This window comes from Dysidea avara, chromosome 14 (assembly GCF_963678975.1).
Source record: "Dysidea avara chromosome 14, odDysAvar1.4, whole genome shotgun sequence".
Classification (NCBI taxonomy): domain Eukaryota; kingdom Metazoa; phylum Porifera; class Demospongiae; order Dictyoceratida; family Dysideidae; genus Dysidea; species Dysidea avara.
The window spans coordinates 5,982,406-6,006,061 of record NC_089285.1 but is presented as its reverse complement, the minus strand read 5'-3'; the positions used below and the strand labels follow the sequence as shown (position 1 = coordinate 6,006,061).

The window sequence follows — 23,656 nt, the reverse complement described above, 5'->3', positions numbered from 1 at the left end:
TGAATAGCCAGTTGTATATGTATCAAGCTGGGAAATTATTTTAAATTAGGCCATCTGAGACTCAATGTTTTGAGAGTATTTTTAAGGTTGCATATACCGTTTTGAACCTGAGAAAATATTTCATAATAAATTGTCTGAGATTGAATCTGAAGGCATTTTTGGTGCAATTGTCACTCACAATTTTAGGGGGAGTCTAAAATATTAGGTGGGGGAGTTCCCCCTAACAGCCCTAGAGTAAACACTGGTTGGCTGCATATGATATGCATGCAGTCCTGACTTCTAGATCTGTATTAATATATTTAGTCGTTATTATAGTCACTATCCTATTAGGGACCTGCAAGAAAGCTACTGAAAGCCTGTGTAGCAGGAGTCAGACACATGTATGTTACTAAAAACCTGTTGAATGCAGAAAAAATTCCAAACCATGCAGGTGGTGACTTGATTCACAGACAATTCACAGTCTAGGCAAGTGCCTGCACAAGGAGCCACATGGCCTGCGGAATTTTCTCTTAATTCGAATCAAACTGTACTTTAAACATCACGTCTTTTGTGTTTTCATTAGGGGTCGGTTGATTATTAGAGAAACCTTTGTAGACTGTTACAGCCACATCCAGGGAATCCCATGCACATCTGTTAGGTTGTAAAGACTGGAAAGATGGGGAAACCATCATTTGCCAACAAAAGCCATTAACTATCAATGGAAGCCACATATAAGGAGGAAACCTCTTATAATTCATTAATGAACTCATTGCACACACACCTTAACTGACTTATACTTTGTAATATGCAATTGTCACTGTACTAAGTTATTTTCATATTGTATAGTTATTATATGTATTCAGCTAGATTAGCTGTATTTTGTGCTACTGCCATCGTGTAGTGTTAAGAAAATAACTGAGTAGCAAATCTCTACATCATCATTAAAGACAGATGACAAAAATGTTGTACATCATAAATTAAGGAGTGTGCACTGTTGAAAGTGGCCAACTCCAGTTTTTAAATTAATTTATGGAGGGTATTGTGGAACAGCCACTAGTTGAATATAAAGAACACTCGACAGCTGTTTAAGCAAAAAAATTATCTGGTGTGATCATTTCATAGGCAAGTTCCTGACACCAGCTGTGATGGATGCTCTGTTAAAACTGTAAGAGCCCAACATCAGAGCTGTAGCTACCATTTCACTAGGTCGTACTGGCACAAAAGAGAAGATGGTCATTAATCGTCTAATGGTCCTCTTGGATGATAAGGATTGAATATGTCGACAAAGTGCCTGTCTCAGCCTTGGCCATACATATTAAGGCTGAAGAGGTGGTTGCTAAAATCAGCTACCTTTGGTAAGGGACAGCCCTAGTACTTCATGGTGATAGTTGAATTAGTTTATATTTGCATCATGGATGTCTTGTACACATATGGACCCTCAATCACACGAATCCCAAGGTCTCACTGGTGTTTATACAAATGAGGTTCCACGCTAACCCAACCATGTGTGCATACAAATACTTCAAATACATGTGCCACTGTGTTAGTAATTGGTGTAGGCGTAATGACTTCATCTCAGTGGTGAGGGATGCTGCAAAGACTGCACTGGGCCAAATTGGTGGTCCTGATACTGAGAGAATATTAAGAGTGACAAACATATTACAAGATGAAATTTCTGAACTGGAAGGAAAGGAGTAATCAACTGTATAATAGGATATTACAAGTTTAGTACATCCTGTAATAACAGATTTTTATTGTTCTATTCTCATTGATGTTTTGAACATAGAATTCCACACCATTATTGCTTTAAAATTACGTGTGTGTGTGTGTGTGTGTGTGTGTGTGTGTGTGTGTGTGTGTGTGTGTGTGTGTGTGTGTGTGTGTGTGTGTGTGTGTGTGTGTGTGTGTGTGTGAAGTTATGATCAAATGATATTCAGCCCAATTGCAATTTCATTGGTGGGTGAGGGGATTGGCCATGTCATACATTGTTGATGGAAAAGTTGCAAGGTGCAGAAATGCTTTAATGAAGCGGTAATGTCTTGGAGCCATGCAAAGTTGATTCATAATTCAATTAGCTGTGAGGACGTTAGGCTATTTTTCATTATAACTTGAACATCTATCTGTATAGGATTTATTTGATTTACTGTTTAAATTCCATGCAATCAGCTTGAACCGTTCTTTCTTGCAGGAGTGACAACATACAGCAATACTAAGTATAACACGGTGCAAAAAAGATTTACGATGAAAAGTTTGGTGTAGCCTTAATTGAAATACCATGACCCTGTAGCCATTTAAATTAAACACGGCTCTTAAATGAATTCTCACAGTCTCTCAGATCCGTGTATTTTGGGGCCAATTATAAGTCTAATATTACAAACGGTAAAGTAAATAGGCGCTTCGCGCGCTGCGCGCGCGAAGCGCCTATTTACTTTACCGTTTGGTCACTAGGACATTAGGCAATAAATTCCAATTGCTTAAGTTTCAATGCTCAAAGTTTAAGAATTTATAAACACTGCTGACCTGGTTTGTTAACACGTCGAGGCGTTAATTTCCTCTGTTCCTGACATGGCAAATAATTAAAAATTTTGCGTTCATTCAGTACGCACGTGATGTAGTGGTACCAGGCTCTGTCCAGAACTCAAGTCTACCCCCAAGGAATGGTCAGCACACAGAGAAAACTGCTCAAACGGACTAAAGGTAAGTAGGATAAGTAGATACACACGTTGAGATTATATGTGACTGGATCTACGAAAACCGTTCTTATCGCCCAAGACAGGAAGTTTGATTTTTTCACACAAACACAAAGCTTAATGAATGCACTATCAAGTTTCACTGCCACAGTCGACCAGAGTGAAGTGGTCTGCTTTTGCTGGCTGCTTTTTCAGAGCACAGTGGCGAGCCGTACGAGTGATCTGGGGTCTTGATGGAGCCCTGGCCAACCAGGTGATGGCTGTGTGTGGCTGTACAGCTCCGTGGTGTTGGACAATGACTTGTGCTGTAAATTTCCTTTCATTTTAGCCAGTTCTGAGCCCTGAGTGGCCTATAACTTGGCCCAGTTCATCCCAGCACGTTTCTTTTCAATTTTTGAACACCATCTTGCCCGCCTTCCAGGGCCCCCGCCTCCCACCCTTCTGGATCTCGCCCGCCTTCCAGGGCCCCCGCCTCCCACCCTTCTGGATCTCGCCTGCCTTCCAGGGCCCCCGCCTCCCACCCTTCTGGATCTCGCCTGATACAGACAACCTCGGTTTAAAAACTATCTAAAATGGCGGGAAACTTAGCTGCTGATTACTTCTTCAGTGGATGATCAGGAAGGTAAGAAATTGCTGTGAAACGTGTGAAAATTTTGTATGCGTACCTACCACCATTGGCCAGCTACAACACACTGAATGTTTAAAACCGACGTTTCTCGATACTTTTAAATGGGCGATAAGACCGGTTTTCCCAGAGACAGTCACATATTGTTTTGAAAGGCTAGTGTGGTACCAGACTACTTTCTCTAAATAAAATGCACCAGTTGGCATGGCTATGGTAGTCTTGCGTAGACCAGACAGAATTGTTTCTTAGTGTGTGAGTGCGGAATAAGTGGCCAATCAGCACTCACCATAGAGCTGGTGAAACGTTACACAGAAATTCTATGGGAAGTGTACTAGATCACTTATTCCCCACCCACACACAAAAGAAGAAAGTCGGTCTGATCTTAGCTATATTATACTGAGTGATGTTGAATTGGGCTCCTTCACCCCATTGGTATTCCCTACTTTTTGGGGGAATGGGAGGTGCGGCTAGTATTGCTTACAAGACGTTAGCATTTCTGCCTGCTGCTTAGAAAGACCAGTAGTGTAGTGTCCTGGATTAGATGCTCCACCAGTTTTTCTTTACTGTAACCCTGCCAATCCAGTTACTATCGCAGCACTTGACCTTGCAATGTGTGAGGGTCAGGTGCATGCTTCCATCACATGTACTTCAATTGCTGTTTCTTGTTTATTTACTTGTTATATTTCAAAAAAAAAATCGCACAAAAAATAAATCCAGTAGTATTGGCTACCAGCTTTTTTAAAAATGTGGGTTGTGGAGTAGAAAGAGCAATAAATGCATTGTATACAAACTGGTTAAACCTCTACCTTATCCCATCACCATTGTATGGCATGCATATGGGTTTAAGTCTCCACAAAGGACTCGACTGTATCGTTATTAGAAGTAGACAGCATGCCTATACTACCTACTGTCAAGGAGGTGTCACTCTAATGTATCCTGTATTGTACGATCTTCATCCTTTAAACAAGGGATTTTTGGCATAGGACAGTACAAGCATCATTTCAAGTAGCACTTTTACATTCAATAATTGTAACGTGATCTTGGAAACCTACCTTTTTGGTTTATTTTCTGTTTAATAGCTTAAATGAGGTATTGGGTGCTTATCTATCTTGTGTTAAAATTTTAGTTTAATATCCTGAGACGTGGCTGGTTTACTGTCCGGTACATTACAAACTAGTGCATTAAGGTTTGTGAGTGATTAAGGGTGGCAAGTGGTGTTTACCAATAATTCCATACATGGTCTGATATAATCACTGAAGCTCCTAGGAAAAAGAAGCTTTGGGTGGGAAACTTTACAGCACGAAAGTTTAATAGTTGCTTTTATCCAAACAAATTGAAATTTTCATTTAAGTTTTTGCTGTATGTAGAAGTCAAGGGTCAAGGTATACTCTTGGTAAGAAATCCAACTTTTGTGGATCGTCAACCACCCTGAGATCATAAGGCAGGCAATGTACTAGAGCAGACGCCTCATTCCTTATACAGACACCTTATAAATTTGTTTTTCATGGCCAACATCAAAGGTGGGGGTATTACTACTAGGTATAGCCTAAATATTTCTTTTCAAGGTTAACCCTTAAATCTGCTTTTCGAAAATGCATGTTTACACAATATGGACTCGCATGGTGACACTAGGTGAGATAACTTAATTCTTACAGCCTACAAACACACATAGATTTAAAAAGTGAGTCCACTGGGCTACTTGGAGGAGCACTGTGACTACAGTGGCTTACTTATTATGAAGTGATGAATATCGACAAGTCAAGTCTCCGTGTTTCATAATTCTTGCCACATGCTTACTTTTGATTGTGGGATTACTCATGTAAATCATATATTGCCTGATACAAAAATTCACGACAAGTCCAATGGAAGTCACTGCAAGGTGATAGGAGCAACTACCATCGAGTCATCGACCATTTTATAGAGGTATGTAATAAAAAGTTTGCATGTTCCCTACCAGAAAGTTATTTTCATGGCCTCACCATGTAACATTAGGGTAAAACTCTAGGTATCATTTTAATCCTTGTTCCATCACAAGTAGAATAATGTAAATCGCATAGCCATAGAATGGATGCTTCAAAAGTTACAGCGCTCTATGCAAGGCATGCGTATTTATTAAGTTTAAATCCAGTTTTCTTGATTATGCAGGTTTAAGGGTTAAGTGTTGCTAAAGGTAAAATTTTCACAAATACAGTGAAACCTGTCTATAATGGTCACCTTGGGACCAGATATATCTGGCCTTTATATACAGGTGGCTGTTATAGAGAAAACCTGCATAAGGTGGTCAGCAACATTTTAGTGGCTATGACCGTTATAAATGAGTAATTATTATAAAGAGGTTCGCGCCAACCGCAATGTAGTAATATTTTAGTACAGAAATGGCAAGGTGAGCCTGTTATGGATGTTGGTTATAGCTATTGAATACGATTAAGCAATGAAGACTGATAGATTATATAGTATTCATTGAAAGGCAGGAAGTGTGATAATTGCGCATTAATTGAAATGATGCCATGGTGCCAGGCAATTTGCTTAACAAGCCACCATAAAAGGTAGCGACCGCTATACGAAGAAGAAAGTTATGTATACAGTGATTCATGGGCAAATTCTTGGTTGGCCGTTATACGCGTTAGACAGGTGACCGCTTAATGCAGACCACAATGCATACATTTGTATTGGAAATTATTTGGGACCTCGTGACCATGGCCGTTATACAAAGGTGACCGCTTAATCCAGGTGACCGTAACAAAGGTTCCACTGTACTACCCAACACTGCACAATCAGCAAAAAAAAGTTTCCCCTCAAAATATTTAGGCTATACGGTATATGCAGTGTAATGCACTTGATTTATATTTTTGTAGCCAGATGATAGAGCACTGGTATCACATACCCGAGAAAAATTCTAAGTGTAAGTTTTTTTAACTGTTAAATGAAAGTATGAATATACTCATTTGATAGTTGTTCTCCACACTACATAATGCCCTTGACTTCTCTACTACTCTAGATCTTTTGTGTCACAAATTCTATTTGTATATTGTATCATTGTCAAGTTTCATGGTAGTGAATTATTCTTCCCTAAGATTGGCCATGCATTGTGACATATTTAGTGCATGCTTGTAAGTTTAAACTCAGTGTGCTCCTGTACAAGTCCGTCCCGTCCAGTTATTTAATGAGCTTTATCCACAATTACATCATAGCACAAAAATGGCAATAAGAGTGGGGATTGTTTGTACAGATAGCCATTAGAGGGGATAACTTTTGAGATTTTCCTCGTTAAGAAAGTGAGAGAAATCTCTGGTAAGACTTGTTTGTTAACTGTCTTTCTATGTAGAAGCATGCACAGTTGCTCTTCTCGAACACTCCAGATCTGGTTTTGAAAATAAAACCAGAGCTAGGTAAATATCTAAAAGTGTGAAAATGCATTCCCCAACAGAATTTTCTCCTGCTGTCTTCATGGCAAACATCTCAAAAGCTTATCCCTTCCAATGGCTCTGTACAAAGTACCCCCACTTGTAATTGTGAATGAAACTCTTTTGGGACCTTTGAAATGTAGCCCACCTAACTGTGCTAGTGATGACGTGGTATAACAGGAAGAGTAAAATTAATGCTAGATGGCATGTTATGCACAGAAGTATCTTCTAAACTGTTTTATAGTTTAACTATCATGTTTTTTCTCACCAATCATCTCAACAAAGCCTCAAAGCTGCTCTTCATTTTCATTCACGTTCGTAAAGGACATACCCACTTTCAACTCAAAGGGATAAGCTATTCCTGGAAGTCTACAAGGCCTGTACCAATGTTTTTCAGTTATTAAATGCCTGTAAAACTTGAAGAGAAAGTAAATCAAAAAGTCTAAGGAGAGTCGTGTCACCCATGTTTCAGCCTGCCAGAAAGAAATCACAAAGTTTACTCGTAACTGTTTATTACAAACTTCATTTCGCTTTTCTTACGTACAAGCTGCTTTTATCATTTAACGATTTTGCTCACGTAGGTGCGTATGGACCAACATAGATAAGTAGATAGGCATGCACACACACACGCACACGCACGCACACAATGACCCACACACACTGCACACACACACACTGCACTACACACACACGCACACACACACACACTGCACTACACACACACACACACACATGCACACTACACACACACCACCACACACACACATACACACATACTACACAAATACACACACATACACATGCTACACACTACACAGAGACACACACGCACGCACGCACGCACACACACACACACACACACACACACACTAATTCACACATACTGCACTACACACAGAAACACACACACTGCATACACACATACACACGTACTACACAAATACACACTACACCACACACGCTCTACACACTACACACACATGCTACGCACTACAAAGAGACACACAGACACACACTGCACTACATACAGGTACACACACACACACACACACACACACACACACACACACACACACACACTGCACTCACCACACACATACTACACACACACGTACACTGCACACACACACACACACACTCTACACACATACCTTACACACAGACTTTCCACATACTACACAGAGACACACGTGCGCACACTACACTAAGGCATGCACACGAACACTACACACATACCACACACTACACACACACACACTACACACATACCCTACACATACATGCTACACACACACACACACACTACACATGCACACACGCTATAGTAGTGTCATGTAGTTTAGCAACAGTAGACACATGTACACAGAGACACATGTAGTCATAATGTAATGCTGCTACATGTGTCTCTGTATGTGATACATGGATACACGTGTCTCTCACTACATGTTTCTCTGTGTAGTGTCATGTACTATAGTAGTGTCTATAGTTTGCATACTGCAGTTTCACACCCATCCCAGAGTCTAATTTTCATTACATCTCTTTTTTACAGACATGCTACTGGGCACCCAAGGATTACATGTTACTGCTGGTGAGTGTACTTATATGCTATACACATTTATTGGGTTTGACAAATCCGACATGAAGCAAGGCCATTTGGTCTTTAGCAACTTTTTGGTCTCATTCAAAACTCTGTGGAAGTGAAACAATATACAGTCACTGTAACGGATTGCATTTTAAAATGTATATCCTACAGTATGATAATACTGTATAGTTCTGCAACCTCTCTCCATGAGACTTGGACAGTTCTCCTGTGGTTTATTGAAGCTCAAGCTCCTGAGTAGTGCACAGGCATCCCAGCTCTGGTTTACTGGGTGGCAAGCATTGTATCTGTGCTTCACATGGCTCTTCTTTTTTTTTGCTTTGTTAGTGTGTGCATATGCGTATGTGCGTGTTGGATAATGTAGTCCAAAAGTATGTGTGTGCATGTGCTTTCTCCATTTTCCGTTTTGTTATATCACGTTCAACTCTAACTTTGTAGGTGTGCTATAAGAATCTGGAGATGTATGTGTTATAGAGAAGACACCAAGGAACAAGATGGTCGATTCGAACCATGCTAGACACAGTGTAGTGTTTCTCAATGTAAGCTACATTCTGTTCTGTGTTGCTGCTTATTATCATGTGTACTGCAGGTCATCAATACTCTTGAGAACTGTTTCCTAATACTGCTAAAGGATATTGTGACAAACTTGACTTTTCACGTGTAATGTGTGCTATGAAATAGTGTTGTATAGTTCATTCAGAGCTTTGTTAAGAATTCCAATTTATACTTACGGTTTGTTACTGGGGTTTTGCATAATATGGAGCTACACCGTTCAAACTCTTGATAATGTACCCAATGATGACACTACTACCTAAGATGACACTACTAGCTACTGTACACCATGTAGGGTGATATAAGGGTGTTTGAGTGGGTGGGGCACCACTTTTGGCTGAATAATGCAAAAAAAAAATTGCAAACTCAATCTTGATGAAACAAAAGGTAGAAACATGCGACACTTGGTGTTTATTTATAATGGCAATTCAGGTTAACTTTTTCCGTATTGAGTGCCTCTAAATAATCATTGTTGTGTTTAGCTTTGTTTATGTGTCTCTGTAGCTACCTTGGAAACATTCTTAAACTGTATTATGAAGGTGCTTATTGATCAGTGTATTAGGTCCCTATTACCTCTGAGATAGGATAACCTCCTTGTAACAGTAAAATATCAACAAACTTGCAATTGGTTGGTCCCAAAGTGTCTGTTAAATTAATATAATATTAATTATATAGAGGTTATACTGTAATGTCACTATTGCTGCCAAACATGACACCACTAGTTACACACTGTAGAATGATAATGTCACTATATAGTTAGCCAACATGACACTATTATAGTTGCACACTGTAGTGTGATAATGTCACTATAACAATAGTTACCTAACATGACACTACTAGCTATGCACTGTTTGGTAATAATGTCACTACATGACACTACTACTTACACACTGTAGGGTGATAATGTCACTACAAGACACTACTAGTTACACACTGTAGCATAACACTACTAGTTACACACTGTAGGGTGATGATGTCGCTACAAGACACTACTAGTTACACACTGTAGGGTGATAATGTCACTACATGACACTACTACCTACACACTGAAGGGTGATGATGTCACTACTAGCTACACACTGTAGCATGACACTACTAGTACCACACTGTAGGGTGATAATGTCACTACAAGACACTACTAGCTACACACTGTAGCATGACACTACTAGTTACACACTGTAGGGTGATGATGTCACTTCATGACACTACTAGTTACACACTGTAGGGTGATGATGTCACTACAAGACACTACTAGTTACACACTGTAGGGTGATAATGTCACTACATGACACTACTAGCTACACACTGTAGCATGACACTACTAGTTACACACTGTAGGGTGATGATGTCACTACAAGACACTACTAGCTACACACTGTAGCATGACACTACTAGTTACACACTGTAGGGTGATGATGTCACTTCATGACACTACTAGTTACACACTGTAGGGTGATGATGTCACTACAAGACACTACTAGTTACACACTGTAGGGTGATAATGTCACTACATGACACTACTAGCTACACACTGTAGCATGACACTACTAGTTACACACTGTAGGGTGATGATGTCACTACAAGACACTACTAGTTACACACTGTAGGGTGATAATGTCACTACATGACACTACTACCTACACACTGAAGGGTGATGATGTCACTACTAGCTACACACGGTAGCATGACACTACTAGTACCACACTGTAGGGTGATAATGTCACTACAAGACACTACTAGCTACACACTGTAGCATGACACTACTAGTTACACACTGTAGGGTGATAATGTCACTACAAGACACTACTAGCTACACACTGTAACATATATGACACTACTAGTTACACACTGTAGGGTGATAATGTCACTACAAGACACTACTAGCTACACACTGTAGCATGACACTACTAGTTACACACTGTAGGATGATAATGTCACTACAAGACACTACTAGCTACACACTGTAGCATAACACTACTAGTTACACACTGTAGGGTGATGATGTCACTTCATGACACTACTAGTTACAAACTGTAGGGTGATGATGTCACTACATGCCACTAATAATTACACACTGTAGGGTGATCATTTCACTATACTATAGTTACCCAACATGACACTACTAGCTACACACTGTAGGGCGATGATGTCACTACATGACACTACTAGTTACACACTGTAGGGTGATGATGTCACTACATGCCACTAATAATTACACACTGTAGGGTGATCATTTCACTATACTATAGTTACCCAACATGACACTACTAGCTACACGCTGTAGAGTGATGATGTCAATACATGGCACTACTAGCTACATGCTGTAGAGTGATGATGTCAATACATGGCACTACTAGCTACACACTGTAGGGTGATGATGTCACTATAACAATAGTTACCCAACATGACACTACTAGTTATTATACACACTGTAGGGTGATGATGTTACTACATGAGACTACTAGTTACACACTGTAGGGTGATGATGTCACCATTTGACACTACTAGCTACACACTGTAGGGTGATAATGTCACTACATGACGCTACTCAGTAGTTACACACTGTAGTATGATGATGTCACTACATGACACTACTAGTTACACACAGTAGAGTGATAATGTCACTACATGACACTACTAGTTACAAACTGTAGAGTGATGATGTAACTACACAACACTACTAGTTACACACTGTAGAGTGACGATGTCACTATACTATAGTTACCCAACATGACACTACTAGCTACACAATGTAGGGTGATAATCTCACAGCATGGCAATACAGCTAATACTCACTGTATGGTGATGTAATGTCCCAACATGCCACAATAACTAGTGTCATATATGTTGGGTACGTAACAATATAGTGACATCATCACCCTACAGTGTGTAGCAAGTAGTGTGTTGTAGTGACATCATCATCCTACAGTGTGTAACTATTAGTGTCATGTAGTGACATCGTCACCCTACAGTGTGTAACTAGTAGTGTCATGCTACAGTGTGTAGCTAGTAGTGTCTTGTAGTGACATCATCACCCTACAATACAGTGTGTAAGTAGTAGTGTCATGTAGTGACACTATCACCCTACAGTGTGTAACTAGTAGTGTCATGTAGTGGCATCATCACCCTACAATGTGTAACTAGTAATGTCATGTAGTGGCATCATCACCCTACAGTGTGTAACTAATAGTGTCATGCTACAGTGTGTAGCTAGGAGTGTCTTGTAGTGACATCATCAACCTACAGTGTGTAACTAGTAGTGTCATGTAGTGACATCATCACCCTACAGTGTGTAACTAGTAGTGTTATGCTAGAGTGTGTAGCTAGTAGTGTCTTGTAGTGACATCATCACCCTACAGTTTGTAACTAGTAGTGTCATGTAGTGACATCATCATCCTACAGTGTGTAACTAGTAGTGTCTTGTAGTTACATTATCACCCTACAGTGTGTAACTAGTAGTGTCATGCTACAGTGTGTAGCTAGTAGTGTCTTGTAGTGACATCATCACCCTTCAGTGTGTAGGTAGTAGTGTCATATAGTGACATTATCACCCTACAGTGTGTAACTAGTAGTGTCTTGTAGTGACATCATCACCCTACAGTGTGTAACTAGTAGTGTCTTGTAGTGACATTATCACCCTACAGTGTGGTACTAGTAGTGTCTGGTAGTGACATCATCACCCTACAGTGTGTAACTAGTAGTGTTATGCTACAGTGTGTAACTAGTATTGTCATGTAGTGACATTATCACCCTACAGTGTGTAACTAGTAGTGTCTTGTAGTGACATCATCACCCTACAGTGTGTAACTAGTAGTGTTATGCTACAGTGTGTAACTAGTAGTGTCTTGTAGTGACATTATCACCCTACAGTGTGTAAGTAGTAGTGTCATGTAGTGACATTATTACCAAACAGTGCATAGCTAGTAGTGTCATGTTAGGTAACTATTGTTATAGTGACATTATCACACTACAGTGTGCAACTATAATAGTGTCATGTTGGCTAACTATATAGTGACATTATCATTCTACAGTGTGTAACTAGTGGTGTCATGTTTGGCAGCAATAGTGACATTACAGTATAACCTCTATATAATTAATATTATATTAATTTAACAGACACTTTGGGACCAACCAATTGCAAGTTTGTTGATATTTTACTGTTACAAGGAGGTTATCCTATCTCAGAGGTAATAGGGACCTAATACACTGATCAATAAGCACCTTCATAATACAGTTTAAGAATGTTTCCAAGGTAGCTACAGAGACACATAAACAAAGCTAAACACAACAATGATTATTTAGAGGCACTCAATACGGAAAAAGTTAACCTGAATTGCCATTATAAATAAACACCAAGTGTCGCATGTTTCTACCTTTTGTTTCATCAAGATTTAGTTTGAAATTTTTTTTTTGCATAATTCAGCCAAAAGTGGTGCCCCACCCACTCAAACACCCTTATATCACCCTACATGGTGTACAGTAGTTAGTAGTGTCATCTTAGGTAGTAGTGCCATCATTGGGTACATTATCAAGAGTTTGAACGGTGTAGCTCCATATTATGCAAAACCCCAGTAACAAACCGTAAGTATAAATTGGAATTCTTAACAAAGCTCTGAATGAACTATATAACACTATTTCATAGCACACATTACACGTGAAAAGTCAAGTTTGTCACAATATCCTTTAGCAGTATTAGGAAACAGTTCTCAAGAGTATTGATGACCTGCAGTACACATGATAATAAGCAGCAACACAGAACAGAATGTAGCTTACATTGAGAAACACTACACTGTGTCTAGCATGGTTCGAATCGACCATCTTGTTCCTTGGTGTCTTCTCTATAACACATACATCTCCAGATTCTTATAGCACACCTACAAAGTTAGAGTTGAACGTGATATAACAAAACGGAAAATGGAGAAAGCACATGCACACACATACTTTTGGACTACATTATCCAACACGCACACACGCACATCAACAAAGCAAAAAAAAAGCAGAGCCATGTGAAGCACAGCTACAATACTTGCCACCCAGTAAACCAGAGCTGGGATGCCTGTGCACTACTCAGGAGCTTGAGCTTCAATAAACCACAGGAGAAATGTCCGAGTCTCATGGAGAGAGGTTGCAGAACTATACAGTATTATCATACTATAGGATATACATTTTAAAATGCAATCCGTTACAGTGACTGTATATTGTTTCACTTCCACAGAGTTTCGAATGAGACCAAAAAGCTGCTAAAGACCAAATGGCCTTGCTTCATGTCGGATTTGTCAAACCCAATAAATGTGTATAGCATATAAGTACACTCACCAGCAGTAACATGTAATTCTTGGGTGTCCAGTAGCATGTCTGTAAAAAAGAGATGTAATAAAAATTAGACTCTGGGATGGGTGTGAAACTGCAGTATGCAAACTACAGACACTACTATAGTACATGACACTACGCAGAGAAACATGTAGTGAGAGACATGTGTATCCATGTATCACATACACAGAGACACATGTAGCAGCATTACATTATGACTACATGTGTCTCTGTGTACATGTGTCTACTGTTGCTAAACTACATGACACTACTATAGCGTGTGTGGTGTGTGCGTGTGTGTGTGTAGCATGTATGTGTAGGGTATGTTTGTAGTGTGTGTGTGTGTGTGTAGTGTGTGGTATGTGTGTAGTGTTCGTGTGCATGCCTTAGTGTAGTGCGCGCGTGTGTGTCTCTGTGTAGTATGTAGAAAGTCTGTGTGTAAAGTATGTGTGTAGAGTGTGTGTGTGTGCAGTGTACGTGTGTGTGTAGTATGTGTGTGGTGAGTGCAGTGTGTGTGTGTGTGTGTGTGTGTGTGTGTGTGTGTGTGTGTGTGTGTGTGTGTGTGCGCGTGTGTGTCTCTGTGTAGTGTGTAGCAAGTGCATGTGTGTGTGTGTGATGGTCTGTGTGTAGTGTGCATGTGTGTGTGTAGTGTGTGTGTGTGTGTGTGTAGTGCAGTGTGTGTGTGTGTGCGTGTGTGTGTGTGCAGTGTGTGTGGGTCACTGTGTGTGTGTGTGTGCGTGTGTGTGTGCATGCCTATCTACTTATCTATGTTGGTCCATACGCACCAACGTGAGCAAAATCGTTAAATGATAAAAGCAGCTTGTACGTAAGAAAAGCGAAATGAAGTTTGTAATAAACAGTTACGAGTAAACTTTGTGATTTCTTTCTGGCAGGCTGAAACATGGGTGACACGACTCTCCTTAGACTTTTTGATTTACTTTCTCTTCAAGTTTTACAGGCATTTAATAACTGAAAAACATTGGTACAGGCCTTGTAGACTTCCAGGAATAGCTTATCCCTTTGAGTTTAAAGTGGGTATGTCCCTTACGAACGTGAATGAAAATGAAGAGCAGCTTTGAGGCTTTGTTGAGAGGATTGGCGAGAAAAAACAAGATAGTTAAACTATAAAACAGTTTAGAAGATACTTCTGTGCATAACATGCCATCTAGCATTAATTTTACTCTTCCTGTTATACCACGTCATCACTAGCACAGTTAGGTGGGCTACATTTCAAAGGTCCCAAAAGAGTTTCATTCACAATTACAAGTGGGGGTACTTTGTACAGAGCCATTGGAAGGGATAAGCTTTTGAGATGTTTGCCATGAAGACAGCAGGAGAAAATTCTGTTGGGGAATGCATTTTCACACTTTTAGATACTTACCTAGCTCGGGTTTTATTTTCAAAACCAGATCTGGAGTGTTCGAGAAGAGCAACTGTGCATGCTTCTACATAGAAAGATAGTTAACAAACAAGTCTTACCAGAGATTTCTCTCACTTTCTTAACGAGGAAAATCTCAAAAGTTATCCCTTCTAATGGCTATCTGTACAAACAATCCCCACTCTTATTGCCATTTTTGTGCTATGATGCAATTGTGGATAAAGCTCATTAAATAACTGGACGGGACGGACTTGTACAGGAGCACACTGAGTTTAAACTTACAAGCATGCACTAAATATGTCACAATGCATGGCCAATCTTAGGGTAGAATAATTCACTACCATGAAACTTGACAATGATACAATATACAAATAGAATTTGTGACACAAAAGATCTAGAGTAGTAGAGAAGTCAAGGGCATTATGTAGTGTGGAGAACAACTATCAAATGAGTATATTCATACTTTCATTTAACAGTTAAAAAAACTTACAATTAGAATTTTTCCTGGGTATGTGATACCAGTGCTCTATCATCTGGCTACAAAAAAATAAATCAAGTGCATTACACTGCATATACCGTATTGCCTAAATATTTCAAGGGGAAACTTTTTTTTTTGCTGATTGTGCAGTGTTGGGGGGGGGTTATCAGCAAAATTTTATCCTTGAAATATTTAGACCTCCCATAGAGAGTAATACATTTGGGTAGTACAGTGGAACCTGTGTTACGGTCACCTGGATTAAGCGGTCACCTTTGTATAACGGCCATGGTCATGAGGTCCCAAATATTTTCCAATACAAATGTATGCATTGTGGTCTGCATTAAGCGGTCACCTGTCTAACGCGTATAACGGCCAACCAAGAATTTGCCCATGAATCACTGTATACATAACTTTCTTCTTCGTATAGCGGTCGCTACCTTTTATGGTGGCTTGTTAAGCAAATTTCCTGGCACCATGGCATCATTTCAATTAATGCGCGATTATCACACTTCCTGCCTTTCAATGAATACTATATAATCTATCAGTCTTCATTGCTTAATCGTATTCAATAGCTATAACCAACATCCATAACAGGCTCACCTTGCCATTTCTGTACTAAAATATTACTACATTGCGGTTGGCGCGAGCCTCTTTATAATAATTACTCATTTATAACGGTCATAGCCACTAAAATGTTGCTGACCACCTTATGCAGGTTTTCTCTATAACAGCCACCTGTATATGTGGCCCGGTCTGCGAAAAGGGGTCTTATAGCCTTTCCAAATAGTCAAGTTTGACTAACCGTAACTCCTCATGTTTTCAATGTATCACTTTCATACTACACCAAGCGATAGTGCTATATTAGGGGTATAAGGGGATCTAATTTCAAGGTGATACCACATTTACAAGTCAAGTTACAGGTAGTCAAGTACATGTAATTGAAAAGGCTATAAGACCCCTTTTCGCAGACCGGGTCACATATAAAGGCCAGATATATCTGGTCCCAAGGTGACCATTATAGACAGGTTCCACTGTATTTGTGAAAATTTTACCTTTAGCAACACTTAACCCTTAAACCTGCATAATCAAGAAAACTGGATTTAAACTTAATAAATACGCATGCCTTGCATAGAGCACTGTAACTTTTGAAGCATCCATTCTATGGCTATGCGATTTACATTATTCTACTTGTGATGGAACAAGGATTAAAATGATACCTAGAGTTTTACCCTAATGTTACATGGTGAGGCCATGAAAATAACTTTCTGGTAGGGAACCTGCAAACTTTTTATTACATACCTCTATAAAATGGTCGATGACTCGATGGTAGTTGCTCCTATCACCTTGCAGTGACTTCCATTGGACTTGTCGTGACCCTTGACTTCTACATACAGCAAAAACTTAAATGAAAATTTCAACAATTTGTTTGGATAAAAGCAACTATTAAACTTTCGTGCTGTAAAGTTTCCCACCCAAAGCTTCTTTTTCCTAGGAGCTTCAGTGATTATATCAGACCATGTATGGAATTATTGGTAAACACCACTTGTCACCCTTAATCACTCACAAACCTTAATGCACTAGTTTGTAATGTACCGGACAGTAAACCAGCCACGTCTCAGGATATTAAACTAAAATTTTAACACAAGATAGATAAGCACCCAATACCTCATTTAAGCTATTAAACAGAAAATAAACCAAAAAGGTAGGTTTCCAAGATCACGTTACAATTATTGAATGTAAAAGTGCTACTTGAAATGATGCTTGTACTGTCCTATGCCAAAAATCCCTTGTTTAAAGGATGAAGATCGTACAATACAGGATACATTAGAGTGACACCTCCTTGACAGTAGGTAGTATAGGCATGCTGTCTACTTCTAATAACGATACAGTCGAGTCCTTTGTGGAGACTTAAACCCATACGCATGCCATACAATGGTGATGGGATAAGGTAGAGGTTTAACCAGTTTGTATACAATGCATTTATTGCTCTTTCTACTCCACAACCCACATTTTTTAAAAAGTTGGTAGCCAATACTACTGGATTTATTTTTTTTGCGCGATTTTTTTTTTGAAATATAACAAGTAAATAAACAAGAAACAGCAATTGAAGTACATGTGATGGAAGCATGCACCTGACCCTCACACATTGCAAGGTCAAGTGCTGCGATAGTAACTGGACTGGCAGGGTTACAATAAAGAAAAACTGGTGGAGCATCTAATCCAGGACACTACACTACTGGTCTTTCTAAGCAGCAGGCAGAAATGCTAACGTCTTGTAAGCAATACTAGCCGCACCTCCCATTCCCCCAAAAAGTAGGGAATACCAATGGGGTGAAGGAGCCCATTTCAACATCACTCACTATAATATAGCTAAGATCAGACCGACTTTCTTCTTTTGTGTGTGGGTGGGGAATAAGTGATCTAGTACACTTCCCATAGAATTTCTGTGTAACGTTTCACCAGCTCTATGGTGGGTGCTGATTGGCCACTTATTCCGCACTCACACACTAAGAAAAAATTCTGTCTGGTCTACGCAAGACTACCATAGCCACGCCAACTGGTGCATTTTATTTAGAGAAAGTAGTCTGGTACCACACTAGCCTTTCAAAACAATATAATCTCAACGTGTGTATCTACTTATCCTACTTACCTTTAGTCCGTTTGAGCAGTTCTCTCTGTGTGCTGACCACTCCTTGGGGGTAGACTTGAGTTCTGGACAGAGCCTGGTACCACTACATCACGTGCGTACTGAATGAACGCAAACTTTTTAATTATTTGCCATGTCAGGAACAGAGGAAATTAACGCCTCGACGTGTTAACAAACCAGGTCAGCAGTGTTTATAAATTCTTAAACTTTGAGCATTGAAACTTATGCAATTGGAATTTGCGAATTCCAATTGCCTAATGTCCTAGTGACCAAACGGTAAAGTAAATAGGCCCTTCGCGCGCTGCGCGCGCGAAGCGCCTATTTACTTTACCGTTTGTAATATTAGACTTATAATTGGCCCCAAAATACACGGATCAATTTCCTATTATATATCAGTTACATTTTGCTCAACAACCTGCGTGGGGATGTTGGATTATCAAGCAATATCAGACAGAAAAAGTCTTATTTCATTGGTGCAGCAAATTAAATGGTGTCAGATTACAGAGATATTCTGGATTAGATACAGGTATTGAATTAGAGAAGTTTCACAGTAATAGCTTTAAAAAATATAATAAGAACAATGCTTATATAGTATGATATGCACTAATATACTGAGTTGCTATTGCATGCATAGGGTGGTTTCAAATATTCTTCAGTGATAGATACAGTGTGCTAAACATTAGTGATACTATATATTTGCAAGTTCATATATAATCTAAATAGCAGGCACCAGCCTATTATGCTGGCATAATTTTGAGCATAATAGGTGCCTGAAAGCATCAAGCATAATGCTAGCATGATAGGCAGAATAATTGTCATACTGCAATCGAAAATGCATGTCACAGAAAAAGGTTGACTTGCAATAATAGACAGGGCCGCCCAGAGAAATTAAGGGGCCCAGGGCAAAGAGTTAAAGTGGGGCCCTTGACCCAAGTTGTAAGATGAAGACCAAAAAAAAAAAAAAAAAAGATCACAACCTGCTGGCAATGACAATAACTATATACCCATCACCAACCATATCTCCTTATCTATAAGCTTGCTACACTGCTCCTCTGAAGAATACTGTGACTGCTCTATTAGAGTATTTAGATCTGACTGCTCTATTAGAGTATATCGATCTTTTAAACAGGTATTCAGGGGGGCCTTCATGGGGCCTCCTGGGGCCCCTTTCAGGCTGGGGCCCGGGGCAAAATGCCCCAGTTGCCCCCCCCCTGTGGGCGGCCCTGATAATAGAACAGTTGATGCCACTGATATAGCATTAAATAGTTATCTCAAACCGCTGTTATTATAGTTTACAATGCAGCCAAATTCTTAATGCACAATGAGTACTTTTCACATTTAACCAGTTGTTCATAAGCCAAAGTTTATCATTATCCATTAGAAAGTAACAACACATAGGAACTGTGGCAAAAATTTTGAGCATAATAATAAGCATAATATGTAAAAATTTTAAGCACTGCAGCATAGCACAATAGGCAAAATTAAAAGCATAATAGGCTGGTGCCTAATTTAGGACTTATTTTTGACTCTACTATGTCTTGGACTCATCACATTGCTAATGTGTGCCATAAAATGTCGTATACTAGCTATCTATGTTTGCTTAGGTCTCACTGACATGTTATTGACAATAGTTTGGTGAAGATGTTATTGGAATCCCTGGTATTGTCTGATTTGTCTTACTGTGTAACAGTGTGGGGACCATCATTTTGAAGCACTCTACTGCAAAGACTTTAGAGGGTGCAGTAAGGTTGTGTTATGACCTAAGGAAATATGATCATGTGTCTGAATTTTATCATAGATTGCAATGGTTGCCATTGCCTTATTTTATATATTCAGTTTAAATCACTGTGTTTAATGTGCCACCAGTACTACCAAGTTAAATGTATTCCACTTGAACCACCAATTGTTTTCAGTGGAACTTCTTATATAGTACAAGGACACCAGTATAATATTATGTGACCGGATTTGCGAAAAGGGGTCTTATAGCCTTTCCAAATTTCCAAGTTTGACGAGTCATAACATATCATGCATGTGTTTAACCTATTGTCTTAAAATTACATCCATGAACAGTGCTATGTTAGTAATAGTGTAAGGTGACCATATTTCAGGTTGGTACCATACTCACAAGTTAAGTTATGGATTGCCAAGTACATGCAATTGGAAAGGCTATAAGACCCCTTTTCGCAGACCCAGTCACATATTTTGCAAACTTACCTATGTTCAGCTTGTGCTTTACTCAACATTTCTTTCATTATAAGACTATTCAATGGTGGAATGCATTACCATCATCTGTAACTGACTATTAATTCTCCATTTTATGAGTATGTGGATGTCCTTAAGCAGCACTGTGACTCACTCCTTTGATAATATTAATATGATTGTAACTATGTATGTTTTTTGTGTTATAAGTTGTTTACTTTGGTTGTCTTTGTATAATTGCTTTGTTTAGTTTTGTGTGTACTGTCTATATATTGTAATGTGTCCCTCTGGGCAAGGAAGAATGGCTGTAGCTGATTGCCTGGAGGTTAAATATATTAATCAATCAATCAATCAATAACAGAGTAAAGCGGTCACGTGACCAAAACCAAAAGCAACTGTACTATATGCCAATCTAAGGCACATTTCTTACCTAACGACTTGGTCATGTGACAGGCATTTGGATATTTTACTATATTAAAACTATGTTGATAGTGAAAGTTACAATTACACTTCAATAAATACTTTGTGACCGGATCTGCGAAAAGGGGTCTTATAGCCTTTCCAGATTCCTGGGTTTGTTTACTAATAACTCTATGCACATATGTTTGACTTATCACCTTCATATTACACCAAGCTATTGTGGTATATACTATATATGTTAGGGGTATCAGGTGACCAAATTTCAGGGTGACACCATATTCACAGGTCAAGTTATGGGTTGCCAAGTACATGTAATCGGAAAGGCTAAAAGACCCCTTTTTGCAGATCTGGTCATATAAGCTACCTGTATGAAATCACAACTTACAGCATTACAGCAATGCAGTAAAAAGAGACACCTTCGTATTGCATTGGAAACCATAGTGACTGAACAAAGCTAACTACCCCCAGACCTGCTCCACACATAATAACCTGTATGTTACATATATGTATCTAACTTTTAAGGTGCAAACAAAATATGACCACTGTGTATATTGCATTTGAGACCCTTCTGTGTACTTTTATAATGAGGGGTGTAGGCTTAAGTGAATTCTTTATCAACATAAACAACTATAGCACCCCATATCATTTCTTCAAATTCCAAACTCCCAAAAGAGATGTTCTAGAATGACCACAGTATAAATAAATTAGACCAGAAACTATGATAGCTATTACCATCTCCTTGTGAACCTAGAAACATAGATAAATATTGCCAGCTGTATTTGCAATTTTATTGCTACTGTATATACATTGATAATATGTGTCAGATTCCAGGGGTTGCAGCATCAGACCTCTTAAATTTCAGCTTTATATACTTACATGTAAATCGTACTGCAGTATTCATGCTGTATCCCCTAGCTGTATGACATGCAGCTATTATAGTATTACTACTGCTACTGTATAATAATGCTGATCAGCTGATGATGAGCACTTTCTTTAACAGTAACTCACAGTGCTTACTGTTACCAAATTCAATCTCAGAAGACTCTGTGGCGGCATGCCCCCAGAACTCCATTAATAGAGCATGTTGTCATGATGTTGAGTAGGCACCAGCCTATTATGCTGACATGATTTTGAGCATAATAGGTGCCTGAAAGCATCAAACATAAGCTAGTATAATAGGCAGAATAATTGTCATACTGTAAGCAAAAATGCATGCCACAGAAAAAGGTTGACTTACAATAACGATGGCACTGATATGGCATTAAGTAGTTATTTGACATGACTGTTATTATAGTTTCACAGTATAATGTAGCCAAATTCTTAATGCACAACGAGTGCATTTCAGTTGTTCATAAGCCAAAGTTTATCATTATCCATTAGAAAGTAACAAAACATGGGAACTGTAGCAAAAAGTTTGAGCATAATTATGAGCATAATAGGCAAAATTTTTTGAGCACTGCAGCATAGCATAATAGGCAAAATTAAAAGCATAATAGGCCGGTGCCTACTAAATAGACTACAGCAGAAATTTCTGCAATTGCAAACTTTAGTCTACAAAACACAAGCAATTGTCTTCACTATAATGATTCAATAAAAGTAGAATCCAGAAAGCTTAGTCGAAATGTGTGAATTCATACAAAAACATGCAGCTAAAATTTAGTGGATCAAGAATTTGCAAAATTTACACAAATTGTACCTCGTACATAAACCCGCCATTCAGAGTATTGACCTGCATGGGCATGTAACCCATGGTAGTCAATTGATCTATCCCTAAGTATCATACCTATTTAACATGTCAAATTGTTATACAGAATCAGTACACTTTATGTATCAACTTTAAACAGAGTGTAGGACCAGGTGTCTTACAGACTTTCAGCACTTGTGCTGTAAAGCCTTAATAAATATACTAATGTCCATTTGGTTCCACATGGGGTACTTTGAGATAATAAGTCACTCTCTATATGGAGACATATACATGAAATTGAACATCCTGGCTTCCTGGCAGACTCCTGTAAGCGTTTGAACGTTAATCGGATGGCTGCAGGTTTGAGGCTGCCTAGGTCATTCCAGTCATGGATTTTTTTCTCCTATCTCCACCTTTTCAAACACAACAAATTTCAACAGGCTGTAGGACCGGGTGTCCTACAGACCTTCAGCACTTGTGCTGTAAAGCCTTAATAAGAAAAATAAAGAGTATTAAAAAGTAAGCCTTCTTTCTGTACATTTTCAACTGTGCATGGGCGGGAGACAATATACTTGCATATTTTACCACAAAAATCATTGTAACTTTGTAACAGAATAAGATATAGACTTTCTGTAAAAACCAACTTAATCTTTAGGGAAACTGCTTCAATTTGACACCAAGTGTGTGGAT

At 39.0% G+C, this 23,656-nt stretch overlaps 2 long non-coding RNA genes across 3 annotated transcripts; one reads left to right on the top strand and one right to left on the bottom strand.

Annotated features, from left to right (window-relative positions):
* The first annotated feature begins 2,476 nt into the window (after nt 1-2,476).
* On the top strand, nt 2,477-9,028 carry LOC136244470 (uncharacterized). 2 transcript variants are annotated; one of them, XR_010695272.1, is made up of 5 exons: nt 2,477-2,676; nt 6,150-6,196; nt 8,248-8,286; nt 8,737-8,837; nt 8,888-9,028. It is a non-coding gene; the product is annotated as an uncharacterized lncRNA (long non-coding RNA). The 2 variants fall into 2 exon arrangements; XR_010695273.1 differs by lacking the exon at nt 2,477-2,676 and adding an exon at nt 4,644-5,217.
* A 4,404-nt stretch (nt 9,029-13,432) lies between these two features.
* On the bottom strand, nt 13,433-18,953 carry LOC136244469 (uncharacterized). Its single transcript, XR_010695271.1, has 6 exons — nt 18,667-18,953; nt 17,316-17,400; nt 16,029-16,075; nt 14,167-14,205; nt 13,624-13,724; nt 13,433-13,573 (listed from the first exon to the last, which is right to left on the bottom strand). It is a non-coding gene; the product is annotated as an uncharacterized lncRNA (long non-coding RNA).
* Nucleotides 18,954-23,656: the final 4,703 nt, after the last annotated feature.